Source organism: Leptopilina heterotoma, unplaced genomic scaffold (genome assembly GCF_015476425.1).
Source record: "Leptopilina heterotoma isolate Lh14 unplaced genomic scaffold, ASM1547642v1 Lhet_115, whole genome shotgun sequence".
Classification (NCBI taxonomy): domain Eukaryota; kingdom Metazoa; phylum Arthropoda; class Insecta; order Hymenoptera; family Figitidae; genus Leptopilina; species Leptopilina heterotoma.
Window position 1 is genome coordinate 47,280 of NW_025110834.1, and position 16,817 is coordinate 64,096.

General features: G+C 27.6%; 1 protein-coding gene across 5 annotated transcripts in view; it reads left to right on the forward strand.

The window, feature by feature from the left end:
- The first annotated feature begins 2,839 nt into the window (after positions 1–2,839).
- LOC122509085 (transcriptional regulator ERG homolog) overlaps positions 2,840–16,817 on the forward strand; it is a 151,593-nt gene continuing 137,615 nt past the window's right edge. Inside the window, exons 1-2 of one of the 5 annotated variants that reach the window (XM_043622850.1) lie at positions 14,901–15,082; positions 15,561–15,712. The gene's annotated coding sequence lies outside the window, so the exon portion shown is untranslated. The other 4 variants (XM_043622868.1, XM_043622859.1, XM_043622877.1 and 1 more) reach the window with 4 other exon arrangements.

The following is a 16,817-nucleotide window of genomic DNA, read 5'->3' on the forward strand; positions in this document are numbered from 1 at the left end:
AATATCAACCTAAAATATACTTAAAACCAAAGAAATCCTTTTTTAAAAATCCAAAATCGGTTAATTAGAACCAAAGTTATAGCACTTTAAAAAAAAAGACAAAAATTTTGAAAATGACATATTTTTGATAATTTTCAAAATTTTGAAAAAATATTTGGTGGAGTTGTTTATCACTATATAAGTAATAAATTTACAAAAGTACAGCCAAATCCCAACAAGTCATGAAAATAAGTGTGTTGAACTGACGTGGAATCCACCAAGTACTTTTTATGAAAAATTTAATTACCTTTAATTTGCTTCGAAGAAAAGTAAAATCAATTGACTACAATTGGAAATATTGGTAATTTAGTGAATCCATTTTTTGTCGAAACTTTAGAAATTAAAATTTATCTATATCTCGAAAATTGTCCTACTTTTATAATATCTGACTTCATATTCGGATTCGGGAGCAAATTTTGCATATGAAATGATAATAAAACGCCACAGATCAAAATCTTTGAAAATTATAATTATTTCTTAAATATTTAAGTATGTGAATAATTAAATGTTTGCGTAGAATTTTATTAAAAGAATTTAATTTATTGAATTCTTTTGTAAAACTTTATTAAAATAATAAATATTGAAAAGCATTGAATTGAGGAAAATTTTTGAAAATAATTGCAGTTTTGCAATGAATTTTATTTTAATAAAATTCTTAGCAAAATGTTTTAAAATAATTGAATTTCGGAGAAGAATTTTATTACTTTAAAAAATAATTGTAATTTTGATGAAAATTTTTTAACATTTTTAAACATAATTTTTATGTGATGAAGAATTTTATTCCTTTGAAAAATATTTGAATTTCTGCAATCATTTATAACTTTTCCAAAGTTCAATTTTTTTAGTATTTTCAACTTAAATTCTTCTATAAATTCATTATTTTCAATAATTAATTAAATATATAATAAAAAATTCAACTATAATTTCAGAAGAATTTAAATTATTACAGTTTTTTAAAAATCTAAGTTTTCTTTAAAATTTCTAATTGAATCCTTTCAAAAATGAAATTGTATAAATCTTCAAATTTTCTAAATTTATATGTCTTACTTTAGGAATTTGTCGTCCCAATGGGAAATGCCAGTGTAGTGCCGATGTTCACCACTGGCTTAGTACTCAGACGATTGTTCGGCGTATTCTAGCCGAGCCTCGACAATTAGTGCTGGCGCAGTACAGAATTTTTGTTTCGCCAAAGCTTGGACAAGCCACGGCGGCAAGTGCTGGCTGAGTATAGAAAAATTGTTCACAACGCTCTTTGCCAACACGGCTTTTTTGCCATAAACTTGAAAAAAATTATAAAAAAAGTTTATGAATGTTTATAAACATAAATTTATTGAAAAAATTAATATTTTACTTTTCAGTTGTTTTCTTTTTTTATTCTTATTAAATTTAATAATAACAATTTAACACAATTCTCTAATTTTGTAAATAATAAATTATTTAAACAAATTAAAATTATAAACAAAATTTAAACTTTAATCTCAATAATAATTTGGTTCCTATTAAAATACTATTATACTTCTTACGATGAATAAAAAATTATTAAAAAATTACCACGTAATTTAAGAATTACGTAAAATGTTAAATGCAATAAGTAAAGTAATTTAATTATTAAAAATTTAGTTTAATTTATTTTATTTCAATTTATTATTTCTAACGTATCCCTATTTTTTTCTCATCTTTGACTCAATAATTGCATGTCTGAATGATACTGAAATATTAATACTTTACTGTACACATGTGTCGTTAGCATAGTGGTTAGAGCGTTAGTCTGTTAGTCCGTAGGTCGTAGGTTCGATTCCCCTCGTCAGCAATTTTGTTTATTTTCATAGGTTTGCGATATTTCTAGATTCCAATCGTTAGGTACTAAAATATGAAAATCTAATGCACACTTACTGTAATTGTTTATTATTTAATTTTTAAATGTTATAAACAATTTTTTTCTACTTCATTTACTATATCCATTGTTAGTCTCCATCTTTAATACAATTTCTTTAAGAAGAGAAATATTTTATGAATAATAACTATTTATTAATATTATTTACCATTTTGTTGTTAAATTATTTATAATTATGAATTTACGACTAATTAATAACAATACGGCATATATTGCGGCAATATTCTCAGCCAGCACTAGTCCAGTGCTGCGCCAGCGCTGTCTGGCAGCACTGACAGACAGTACTTCGGCAGCGCCGGACGGCGTTATCATCCCAGTGCCATGCCAGTGCTGGCTCTCAGCCTTGCCGCCAGTGCTGCCAGTGCTGGCGCAGTACTACGCCAGTTGTAAATTTCCCATTGGGGTAACACGTAATTGAATTTTTCGTAAAGGAAAACTGAATATATATTTTATAAATTTAAAAAAAGAATATATACACTTTTTTCACATTTGAAAACTAGCTTTTATCATAAAGGGGAAGTTATTTAATTTTAAAGATGTTGTTTCCTTTTTTTATTTACCAAATGTCAACGATATAAGTCAGTGATTAACCTTAGAGGTAGTTTTAGAGGGTTAAACAAACAAAAAATATTCTTTAAATATTGGATACAGGAATAATTAATTCAACTGTACATTATTATCTCAAAATAACGTCAAAAACTCATCCGTTGAAGGATTAAGAGCATTTAATGTTTATATGGAAATGTACAATAGAACATTTACTTTGCTGGGTTCCACAGTTTACATTGTATAGGACATCATGTACACTAGAACTGTGGAAATCCACGTGTACTACTTGTGTGGCAGAGCGAGAAAATGGAGATCCACCCTATGCATAATCCCGCCTATAAGGAACCATAGAATGCATCTTTCGGAAAGGAGAAAATGGGGAGTTAAGCAAAGGGAGGTGGATGACAACTTAGAGAATAAGTGTGAGAGAGACATGAAGATTATACATCATAGAGGATAGGAAGGGATACAAAGATTTAGTCTGTGTTGGCGCAGACTCTGATACAGCCAATCGTTGAACCGCGACTACCAACGACGCTACCAAACGTGTATCCGTCGTCGCAGCTAAGTCCTCCGTTCCACGCGTTAACAAATTTTATAAAGAAAATTTAATTTTTAAAATCCTTTATTATCAGTGGTTTTCAGACATTTTTGTCATTTTCTCGAATTTAACCTGTTAAAGTGTTGAGCAAAATCTATGACTAAGAATTTAAATAGATCTTTTGTAGCTCTTCCGGTGGTTCTAATATTTGTTTTCTAACACGACTTATGAGTAGTTCTCTGTTTCCCGCCTTAAATTAAATGCTTCAAAGTGTTCACATTGGAAGTGGTAGGGACGTCTTTATTGAAGAAATCTATTGCGTTACTTTCATTTCTTTCTTTTCATTTTTTTCTCGTTGTATTACCTGTATCTCAACACAGGTTTTTAAGTTGGATCCACGTCATTAGAAAATATAATAAACATTTGTGATAAGAAAAAGGAAAGTCCCTTATTCACGGTAAGTTGACACAAGATTAAACGAATGATGTTTTATAATAAAATCCTTGATTGACAAATTTCTTTGTTGATACTTACATTACATATATGTATATAATATTCTTTGAATTATTTTTTTTATTTTGATAGTTGTTTGTAAAACAGACTACAATTGAAATTATTACTTAAATTTTTCTTACTAATGTTATTATAATTTATTTAAATTTCATAAATTTTTAACAATTTGTTATCTACATTTACCAATATGTTAAATTTTCTTCTGTTGAATGATAATAAAATAAGTAATTACATTTTTATTCTTCTGTTGCCAAATTATCGATTTACAATTACAACTATCATTTTAATGTAAACACTGCATTTTTTAATGTCCTTACATGACAGTAATAATATTTTGAATTATACCTATAGTAAATTATAGCAGATTGATTTGTTTATTTTCAAATTATAGCAACACGTGAAAAAAATAACACATTATAAAATTATTGAGATTAAGCTAAAATAATTAAGGTAACTTAATCTGAATTATTACAGTGAATTATCTTTTTTAACCATTTCTCCTGAATTTTTTGAACTCACATTTATTGACACAAGTTAGAACTATAAACAAAACGATTTATTGTTATAAAGTATAAAAATGTCGATTACAAACAGGAAATATGAAATTTTGTAAAAAAGTAAAATGTGACAGGCTCGGATTTTACCACTGGAATGAGCGTGATAGCGATTGAACCGAATACTGACAAAAAATTACTATAATGAGTGGAAATTATAAATATTGAGAGTAAATCCAAATAAATATAAATAATAACCACCCGACTAGTAGATTTTTGTTGGTAAAGGTGCCATCTATCGTTCCTGTCATGTTACCTTTTTCACTTTTTTACAAAATTACTTATTTCCTGTTCCTAGTCTTCATTTTTATACTTCTTAACAATTCATCAGAATTATAAATATAATTCTGTGATGTTACAGTAATATTTCTTAAAATGACATTTTGTCAAGCAAAAAATCTATATAATACCCTCCCCTTTTTTATGTCACTTATCATGTCAAAAGTCCACCCAAAAGAAAAATGTTGTCCAATTATTCACAATTTTTTTCTGTGATATGCCCTATTGTAGGTTAGTAATTTGTCGGATGTGCCGTTAGGTACCGACTTTACAGTTACTGAAAACTGCAAGCAGCTTTGGCGAAATTTAGGAAATATATCAAATCCTTGCGAAACGATAAGTCGGTCAATTGGAAGATGTTTAAATTATTTTCCATCAATTGAGAATGACATTATTCATTAGACAAAATTATATATAATTAGTGATAGCGTATGCGAAGCATTTACAGGGCACCTGTTTTTCGCCCTGCATCCAGATGTTAATTCTGAAAGTGTCTTTAAGCTGTCGGTACTTGTAGGGAAAAGAATTGGATTTTGGCTGTTTGGCGTCCCTGTAAAAGAGTGCAAAAAGTTACTCTACAGTGCAATACAAAGATGCATGAGAAAGGAGGGGAAAAATATCCAATATTTAGGAAGCATTATATAGAATGGGGCCGACAAATATTCTCAAAATATTAATTATGATTCGAAGATCATGCTCGAACATGTATGTAAAGTATCTTACCTTTCACTTGACTACCTACAATTTTTTAAAAACTTCAAAAATATTTGTCCGACAAATTACTAACTTATAGGGTATATCATAATAAAATTTGGGAATAAGTGGAAAACATTTTTCTTTTGGGTGGACTTTTGACGTGATATCCACCATAAGTGTAAAAGATCCAAGGACCGAGTATAAATGAACTTTCTATTAATTTTTTTTTATTTTTCAAAATTTCTTTCAACTTTGTATAGACAAATTCATTTTTCAAATATAAAACTCATAATATCTGAAAACAACCCCCTACAATTTTTTCCAAATTTTTATAAAGATAAAGCTTACTTTTTCTAGTTTCCAGTCCCTCTTGTTTTATTATGGACATTTTAGAGGAATTGCATATAAAAATAAAAATTGTGTTTTTGAAAAAATTAGACACAAAGTAGGTATTTAGTGAAGTTCTACGGCAAATTTGATGTTCACTTTTATCTAAATGTGTCTAATTTTTAAAATAATTTAATTTTTATTTTTATGTGTAATTTTTAGGGACCATCACCAAAACAAAATGTACATTCAATTTTCTTTTGTTTTTGCTTAAACATATAAAATCTAAATTAAAAACATTTATATATATTTGAAGTTAGTGATTACCGTTTATTAATTATGTATTATTGAGTAAAGGGCTTATCGGTCTTATATTTTTAAAAACATTTATGTATTTCGTCTTTCAGATAGCAACAAAATACTGTCACATTTAATTTCGTCTTTCAAAGAAAAAATAAATAAACTCTAAAATTTTAATAAATTTCTGGTTCTGGCAAATGAAAGAGGTCAATGATAAATAATAATCTTTCCTATACAGTCAACCATCACTGTTAAATGTTTTGATGTCTGCTTGAGTTTTACACCAATTCATTTGCAGATTTTAAGTTACTGAACTTAATGAATTATTTTAATGAAAACCTAAATGAATTAAAAACTTTTTAAAATAAAGTTGTTTTTAAATTATACTTGTGTTTAAAACAATAATATTCTGCAAGTAAGCTTACGAATTTCATCAACTAATTAAACTTAATTAAATTTTTTTTTAATTTTTATAATATGTTAGGCTGTAGAGGGCATCCAAGACGATGCTTTTATTTTGAGGCGCTTTTTTATTAATTTTTTATTAATAAAAAGTATTAAAAATGGATTTTTTTTAATCTTTTAGGTATACCCACTAAAGAACATATTTTTTTAACAATATGCAAAAAGAATTAGACAGAAACATCCATCCTTTTACTCAGAATCGCTGCGACCGATTTTAAAAACACCGTTTTGAGAAAAACGCAGTTAAAGTTTAAGTATACGTTTTTTCAGATTTATTCTTAAATGTTTTTTGTAAGAGCTTACCAAATTTTAATTTGCTATCCAAGGTCAATAAAGTAAGTTATAAGCTTCCTCATAAGCCTCTTCATGTTCGTCGCGAGCCTTTCTATTGTCAAAAACCATACAAACATTGACTAATTCAATGCATTTGTCTAAAACATGCACTGTTATTTATAATGATATCTCGAGAACCGAATAAGATTTTTTAACGTTTTTGGTCTTAAATTAAAGATGAGACTTAAAGGATCACAACTATGTAAGTTTTAAGTTTTGTTTGCAATTATTAAAAAATATGCCAGAGTTAAAAAAATTGTTAAAAAAAACTTCCATTTAAAATTTTTTTTTAAATTTGTCGATTGTTAAAATTTTTGTGTAATTTCTTAAAATTTCGAATTCTATATCTTTTAACATAGAATATTATAAGATTTCAAACGGTAAATTTGTGGACCTCGACAAGATCGCGCACCACGCTTCCATTTTTAAATGTTTTTAAAAATTTATTATTGGAATTTGTAATTTAAATTGTGTACTTTAAGACAATAAATTGTTTCATTTAAAAATGTTAGGACGGAGGACATGTGCGGGACATACTCAGGAAATACTAAGGACATGTTTAGGAAATGTTTGTGACATTGTCAGGACACATTTAGAACATTTTTAGGACATATATGAGACATTCTCTGGAGATGTTTAGAACGAGCCAATATTCTAAATATGTGCTAAATATATTCTAAGTGTTTCCAAAAACACGCCCTAAACATGTCCCAAAAGTATTTCAAATATGTCCAAAATACGTCCCGAAGTGTCCTAAGTTCGTCACAAACATGACCTAAAAATGTTCTTATTATTTTTTCCTAAATATAACTGAAATATGCCTATGGATGTCTTATGGACATTCTAGAGAAATTTTAAAGGCGTCTCTGGGTCAGACATAGAACGTCCTATTGACCGCTTATGGTCGTATTTTTTATACCCCTAGGACATGAAAAGTTAACCTGGACATTTTAGAACATTTTAAGGTTATGTTTAAGACATCTTACTGTCCACTGGATAATTAACAATATAATCAAAAAAATATACTGGCCAATCAAATAAACAAGAAACCGACAATAAAACTCTATTTGTGACCAAGATAAGGTGCCCAGATAGCACCGTTTTTTTCAGGAAGTTACTAGGAAGCTATCCGAGATAAGTTCAGAAGTTATCTTTGTTAACTTCCAGTCAACTTCCCTGTACCTCTAAATGTCCTACGTTTTAAACTTTCCAATATTAACTTCCAGGAAGTTACCCACGTAAATTTACTGAAAAAATTTAAAGAAAACTTTGTGAAATTTTAGAATGAAATTTAAAGATATAAGTTTAACTGATAATTTTTACAAAAATTATCATTACCAATTTCCAGATAGCACGTAACCTTGCAGCAATATTGCATTCTAGACAAACATTTAATTATATAATATTAAATTAATTATTTAATATTACTTCCTCATAGACACGGAAAAAAAGTACGTGAATCCTTCCTTGAAAGTGCTTGACTTTTGGATAGGACACAAAATACAAAACTGTATCATATACTTTTTATTAGAAAATATAGAAAAGTCCTAGAGTTATTCTAGTACTAGTATAGGCAACAGTGTTTTTTAAATTTTAACGAAAAGTCATTTGTTCAGTTTTATAAAGTACGTGAAAGATTAGTTGACTGCGCTTGAAAATTCTGTAGAGCATGCGCAGTGTGCGTTGCGCGTTTCTACCCAAGGTAAATGCCAGCTGATCGTCTGTTTCCATTTGTGTTAATTTCAGATGTGAATATACTATTATTTTATGAAAAACAAATAGTGTTAATATAAATTTGTCTTCAAGAATTGACTTTCAAACAAATATTTTTTATTTTGTGTTTCTCACAAAACAGAATGTTATGTAAGTCTCAGTTTTCAGTGAAATAGCATGTCTCAGAAGTCGTGAAAAATTTCACCATGTGGTATATAAGAACAATTCGATACGTACTTTTAAGTGTTAAGTGTGTGTTTATAATTAATTTAACGCGAATATATGTGTGTGTTATAGGTTAGTTTATAAGTATTGATGAACGTCGAAAAGTGATACAATAATTGTTCTTTGTTTGTGTGATTAATTATCCAAATATGTGAATGAATGAGTGAATTTCAGAAAAACTGTGTGAACAAGTTGAAATTATTTTTTTTATTTTACAATTTTTTTTAAAGTCAATGAAATTCTCAAGCAAGTTACTAGAAATTTTCATTGACTGCTTTTGAAACTCTCATGCAAAAGTACTAGACTGTTTTTAGTATTTTGTGTCGTATCCAAAAGTCAAGTACCGAGTCAATGAAAATTTCACGTACTTTTTTTCCGTGGAGGAAGTATTATTGTAATACCAAAATTTTTCGAGTTCGATTTTTCGACATATCTTTATGTTATTTGACCTCAAGAGTTCAAAAATGACATTTTTAAAAAATGTAATTCCGTATGTGTGTGTGTGTGTGAACATCACATTCTCATAAATATCTCGAAATCATGAAGAGCTTTTGGGTTGAATTTTTTTTTAAATTGTAGATCTCACCTGCAGACATAAAGTGAGAGTACTTTATGATATATTAATAAAGTTTAACTAAATTTTTTTTATTTTTAATTTTGCAAAAAAACGTTTTTTGCCCATAACTTTAAAAAAATGTTTGGACACCTATAAATGTTTTTCCATAATTTTGTAGAGTTTTTTAGACGCATCTTTTGAGCCCTAATTAAACATTTTTCGTCCATATTAACCAGAGTTATTAAACTTTTAAAAATCAAAAATTTTGGAAAATAAGACTTTTTTGGAAATTTTGTTGAAAAACGTAGAAGCAACTTTAAAATTATCGTTATCAACTTGTAGAACATTAAAAATTGATTTGATTGACCTATTTTTGAACCTAATTCGATAATAAATTTCGAAATTATTGGTATTTTAAAAACCAAAAATTGTTCAAAATGACATTTTCTCAACTTTTTTGTTTGAAAATTTTTATTTAATTATTAAATTATTATAACTATCTTGTAGGGTATTTAAAAATACATTTATTTATTGACTCAAAATTCAATCACTTTTACCATATTTATAAAAAGTTATTCATATACATATTTCTATTATTTTTATCTCCATGAGGAAGTAAAGTGTTCATTAAATGAGCACCAAAATTATAAAAAAATATACAACCTGGCAGCGGTTTTTAATTTTTATTTAACATAACATAATTATAACAACGTTATAATATCAGTTAAACTTCTCTTTAATTTTCATTCTAAAATATTGGAAAGTTTAAAACATAAGACATTTAGAGGTACAGGGAAGTTAACAAAGATAACTTCCGAACTTATCTCGGATAACTTCCTGGAAAAAACGGTGCTATCTAGGTGGGTTGTTGTATCCGTTAATAGTTTGATAAAAACGTGGAAATTGTTGGCTAATGTTGGCCAAAATATATGCTTAAAAATCAACACGAGTCAATGTAACATTACCTGATAATAAAGTTTGTTTTACCCTAAAGGCCCAATAATCTGCAGAATATAGTGGAAGAGAATAATTGTCAGGGAAAACAGTTTTACAAAATTTTCGATGAATTACAATAGATATGTAACCATTGAAGCAAGCATCATCTTATACTCCGGAACACTTTACTGACAGTCGTGAATATCGCATAAATAAGATTAGACTTTTGTTTAAACATTACATGGAATTAATTTTTTAAATTATTTTTCATTCTTATAACCTTTAATCCTTTAAGATTAGCAATATAACCTATAAAACTATTAAAATGTTTGAATCATTTTATGTCAATAAATTAATTAATATATATTTCTTTTGAATTTTCAGATATTTCATCAAGTATAATTTATCAAGGACAAGTTTTTAAATAAAATTAACTTTAGGGTATAACTAGGAGAGTTGGAACTATTTTAATTATGATTTGTATTTAGTTAATTTCATTGAAACTGAGTGTGAACTCAAGTTTCTTGATTCTCAAAGTTTCAATAACATTTGTTCTAGGTTACACCAAGTGGAGGTAAGCAACCATGTATTTAAAAAGAATCTAAAATATAATTGTGAAGAATTTTCGTTTTCCCATTCTATAGTATGTTTCCCTCCTTGAATTTCCTCAAAATCTAATTTTAATTCGTAAGTCTCTCACATTTCATCATCACATTTCATCCTTCATTTCTTCTATAGCGAAATTTTTACTTAAACATTTACAGTAAGATATTTTCCTGAAAGTTAAAAGAAATCATCTATGGAAAATGAAAGACGTGACGGCTTAAGCTTCTTGGAAACCACCTATATGTCCACCGAAAAGGAAACTTCCACTGGTATCTGATGGACAGTTTTTAATGGACTAGAAACCTCTATCAGAATCTACAAGAAAGATTCCCGGATAATTTTTTCAAAACCTCATCGATTTTATAGAAAAGATTCCTGTCACCTTTCATGAAGATTTAATAATGTGTAGTTAATAATTTTTGTTGTAATTTATTGATAAAATTTTCTGGCAATCACTATGAATCTCAATTGCTTCCACTGTGTTTTGTGAATAACGTCCCTATTAAAATGTTTAACAATTAAATTGATTTAAATCTTAAAATTAATAATTACCTATTTACAAAAGGTTCAGTGCTTTTTTATGAGCCATTGGGAATTTATCCCATACTATAAGAATACATTCTTTAAGCACTTCAGGGACAGTAGAATTTCTAGATAAAGAGCCACAGACGCTTTCATGTTTTCGATGTTGATTGGAATTGCAGACATGGAATGTACAGTTGGTCTAGCAGGAACAAGTGTAGCTGCAACTCCTAAAGACGCTACAGAAATTTCGAGTTTTTCTTGAATTCGAATTTTAGCAAGAATCAGTTTTATAAAGAAAAATTTCCCAGTTCCACCAGGGGCATCAAGAAAAAATATTTGTTTTTATAAACTAGAATTAATAGTAGAAAGTACATTTTTGTAACCAGAGGTCTATTATCCAATGCAACTGGATAGTATCTGCCGACATTAAGTTCTCGGTCAAATGATTCCATAAGCCCCAGGTATGATGCTTCATTGAGTTCATCATATTGGACGATTTGTGGACCCTTCTCACGTACTAATTCCAATGATGGATCTCGTGGAAGTACCTTCTTAGTCTGTTGTCTTGTCTTCCTTCTCATTTTGGTGCCTGCAGTAGCTGATCAGTCTGATACAAGGGATTGGTAGTTTTCCTTTTCAATTGTTATTGTCGTTGTTGTTATTGTTACTATCATTATTTTTCCGTTGTGATATTTTCTTTATTCGCTTCTTTGTTTGTCTAGTTTAACTAAGTGTTGGTGACTTTGAAGAGAGCTATCAGTTAAAATATCTCTCTCCTTGCCCTGAAAGGTCTTTGTCCTTTTCTCAGTCCAACTCCTGACTCTATCCTCCTCAGCACCCAGTATATTTTCCGCTGGTTCGTCAGTAACTGCTTTCAATCTTTTGGAAGGTGACATCACAGTAGAGCTGGAGAGAAACAAGCGAAGATGAAAACACTTACAGTTCAAAAGATGAATAGTGTAAACCTTCCGATTGTAGAGTCTTTGGAAATTCTAACGTGACCTAAATATGGCTTACATTTCTTCTGTCAAAATGACCATTGGATTAAAAGTGTAATTAGGAAGTACTTTACAATACAATAGTGTCTTAGCAAAATTATCTTCTCCTCATGGGACTAGCCGAGATCAGGAATTATTTTTTATATACATGATAGATATAAAAAATATTTTGAATTTCACTACTTGGAAGATAAACTTAAAAGGTATAATTACCGTTAATCTCATTCCGATTCTTACAAATAATTTTAACAAAAATCACTTTTTAATGTTTTCCCCGATTTTATTTTGGTGGAACCGGAGTTTACAAATTTATGATTTTTCAAAGATTTTACTCAAAATTATAACTTATTTTTACTGATAACTTGTGTTATTAAGTTAAAAAATTATATTTATGCTTGAATCAAGTGACAAAATGCTATTTTTGAACTCAGAACTATAATAATAATCGTTATTATGTTGCGTATTTTTATTACGCGTAAACTCCGGTTCCACTTAAAATGATAGGGGAAAATGTTCGGTTGTGGGCATAGTTTCGTTTCTGACTAATAATTTGTGTCCTTGTAGATATTAAGCAAACATATGTATATGTATTAAAAGCTAGTGACCTTAGCTAACTACTGATGAAGAAACTAAATTGATTCCATTGACTAAAAAAATTTTATTAAAAATTTAATAAAGTTGGCATTTTTCTAACAAAAAAAATTTTGGTTCCGTTGTGGGCACTCTTGAAAAATGAAATAAAAATACAAAAAAATTAACTAAGTAACCATTCATTAACTACGTAAGGATGATTTTATCTAATTTTGACATTACTTCCTCCCCATATAAGGACATATAAGATTTCTAACAATGAACGCAGCATAGTCACTAGCTACGAACGACGCATAAAAATCAAAGTCTTTTCATATTAATTTCCGTGCTAAACTACAAAACTTTTAAAATTCATAAAACACTATTAAATGTTGTAAGGAATTACTTATGATTATATCGACTACGATATTTCACGATTTGTCAAGAATAAGAGTGGTGTCCACAACCGAATCAATTTAGGTGCCCACAACCAAACTTTACCATCATTTTGAAACATCATGAAAAAAAATTTGCTTGTGAACATGGTTGTGATATTTGGTATTGGAGCACAAAATATAACATATTTACTATGTAAGTACGCATTGAACTTATCATTTTAATTAATTCACTTCGATTTGTTGAATATTTAACAATGTTTAAAAATACATTTTTGTTATATTCAACGTGTCAAAAAATTAATTTATATATAGTAAAAAGCACAGTTGTCTAATCACTTTTGTATTCTCATCGATAACTACGTTTAGTCATAACACACACGTGATATTTGTCAGATTAGAAAAATCCCATTTCTGTCAAAAGTTCTGCGGGGGTGACCACAACCAAACCATGCCCACAACCGAACCTTTTCCCTAGATTTTTTAAACTTTGGATGAAATCAACGATGTAGCTAGTTAGAGGCAGCAAATATTTTCGTTTTATTTTAAAGAAACTACAAATTTTTCAAATATTCCACGTAAGACAAAAAATTTAAACTTTGACCCCCTCCAGTTTTTACATTTGTTTAAATAAATTAATATTATTTGGTAGTTTTAATTGTATCTAATAGTACTACTGTTTATGCTTCTTACTCTTTTGTCTTAACATTGTTTAACAAGACATTATGATCTTCGTGTTGAAGTGGAAGGCTGCTCAAAATCTGTCAGTGGTTGTTTAATGTCTTTATAACCACCCAGTAGTTGTCCCAAAGGCATAACTTCATCCTCTATGACTCGAATGTCGTTGAAGTTGTTGATTTGCAAATGTAATCGCAATCCTGTTAAATAAATAATTAATAATTTAAAAAATTAAATTTTTTTCAAATTTTTTCAAATTTTAATACATTTGCTGGAATAACAGGACCAGTAGACACCCTGCATATGATTAAACTTAAGGGGGCAGTCTGGGTCTTATGCACGTATTTTGAAGAATTTTTTTTCATAGTGAAATTTATTTAAACATTTTAAATTTTTTACATATTATTACACATATATTAAACTAGAAAATAACATTTTTTCTATGAATGACATTTAATAAATTAATTAAAATTTGATAAAAGATATTGTCTTAATATATAACGATAGTATTTATATTTAAAAAAACAAATCATTTTCACATTGGGAATCTTTTTACAGAATAAAGTTTTGTAAAGTTACATCCTTTTTAAAAGAGTGCATCGTTTTAATACGTACGTTTAGTGTGCACGCAAGTGAGAAATTCGGTATTTAACTCTGCGGCCATTAGGTTCTTTATACATAAAAACCTTCGCACCCTCAACACTTATTACTATACCGCTAAAGTTATATCCACATGAGGTCCACCGATTTTGATTCTGTTGGATACAGAGCTGCAGTTCTAATTGCTGTCATTATATTTGAGAAAAGCCTATTATTTCTCTTACATTGTATAAAAAAATACTATTTAATGAAGTATAATTTATGTTCTTATCTTAAAAAGTGAACATCAAAGCACAGCTAAAAATGTTCGCAAATAAAAAATTTTTAAATGTGACAAAATTTGTATTTTAAGAATTTTGTAAAAAAATGGTACAAGTTTCTTTACAATCTCTGTTTGTTAAATTAATTTTTAACACATTAAATATGTATGCTGGTTAATTGCAAATTAGTTTAAAAAGATATATAAAATTAAAAAAATAATGAATATTCTACTATGAATGCAAAAGCTTAAACAAAATTGACGGTGGGGTTCCTGACGAGTGTTAACACAGTAACAGAGTGATGTAATGAGGCCCGGAAACAGGCAATTTGTCGTCCGATGCCATCGTAGTTGTACGAGACAACCTGCTTAGTGTACCTTCATCTTTGCGTGTATGAGCTTTTCTAATTCAGGTGCATTATTATTTAAAAAATTTCGAAACGCGATTAAATTTAAATATTCCAGTGTTTTAAAGTTATGTGTTTTTGTGAGTGTTTTTTAGTGTACGCGCATATAGTTGAATTCTATAAAGTTAGTAAAATCACTCGACATGTTAAATTTAATGTTGTATATTCTAAATCGACTAATTTAGACGAATATACTTAAAACTATTTTTAAATAATATTGTAAAGATTTTTTTTTAATTATATTTAAAATTAAAAGTAAACTGTGTATTGGTTTCACATTTTCTGGTAGAATGTTTTACCACTTTATATGTATAAATAAGTGTCTATCTACAATATTTTTATTGCTTCAGATAATGTGGATCTCAATCTTCATTACATTGAATAAGTCACAATATCCTAAGGATTAATTTAAAATAATTAAAATTAAAATAATTATAGTACTGAATAATTAATAGTAAACATCAAATAACATTTTAGTTACATTTTATTCAATTGTAATTTATATTTATTAGAATTTATTAAAATATTTGCGAATTATTACAACTATTTTATAAAATACAAAAATATTAAGCAGTTTAATTTTAATTTTTATATTATGCAAGTATATATTGTCATTGTCTGAAAATTGTTCAAATAGACAATTATTTGCATAACAATGTGAAATGATCGAAAACGTACTTCTCCACATCAGTGCTCATTTCTCTTTAAGCGATTGCTGTTAAATAGGTCTACACAGCTGGTCAGATGACTTCCGGTGCGTACTATCTTTCATGCAAGCTTTATTAGTGAAAATAAAGAAACATAAGAATTATATAAACAATTTTAAAAGATCAATATAAATAACTAATATTTTCTAATATTTTTACTTGATAATATTTTTTCACTAAATACTTAAAAATTGAGGTCTTGCATAGACATTAAATTCTGCATATAAAAATATTAAAGACTATCTGAAAAACTTGCCTGTAATTTATAATTTTTTTAAAAATGATTAAAAAAATAATTGAAGGTTTTCAATGTCAGCAGAAGTTTTATTTTGTCTAATGTATTTTATTAACGTAAAATATGAGTCCAGTAAATATTTCGTTAGTCTTAATCTACAGAGACGGAGAACACATTGAAGGTGCTCTCCTCTTTATCGACAGCAGAACATTTATATTTTATTTACTTTGATTTTGAAATAATAAAGAATAATAATTGAAAAATAGGATTTCAATTAAATTTATATTATTTATTTAAAAAAATTATAATTTACGTATTTTATCGCTATTTTATATTATTATTAATTAGAAATTAACTATTAATTTTATGTTTAATTATTTTTAATAATTTGAATTAAATTAATTATAATCATAACACAAACTTAAACAAATGCAGCGTTTCACCAAATTTTTCCTTATAAAATTCCATTATATTCAGGTGATAAATGATAAGATTTCCATGACACATTAAAAGACTTTTTTGACTTTTCTTCCAAGCATTGCAATAAAATACCACAATTTTTAGTAAAAAAAAGTATAACTTACTTTGATTTTTATAATGCAAAAGATAACTATAAACAAAATCTTTAAAAATTTGTTTTTGAATAATTAAAATTTTGTAAAATTTAATTGAAAATAATTAATTTATTTCAAGTATTTTGTTACAATTTAAAAAAAATTTTAATTGCAAATTTTGAAAATAATTGAATTATCAAAATTTTTAATGAAAAATCTTTAAACGTAATTTTAAAAATAAAAATAAGCTTTCAATTTTTTAAAATTCAATATTTTTATTATTTTCAATTACATATTTTAAAAAGTAATACAAAAATTTATTAGTTTTTTTAAATTATGCAAAAATTCTTTTAAGGAGTACAA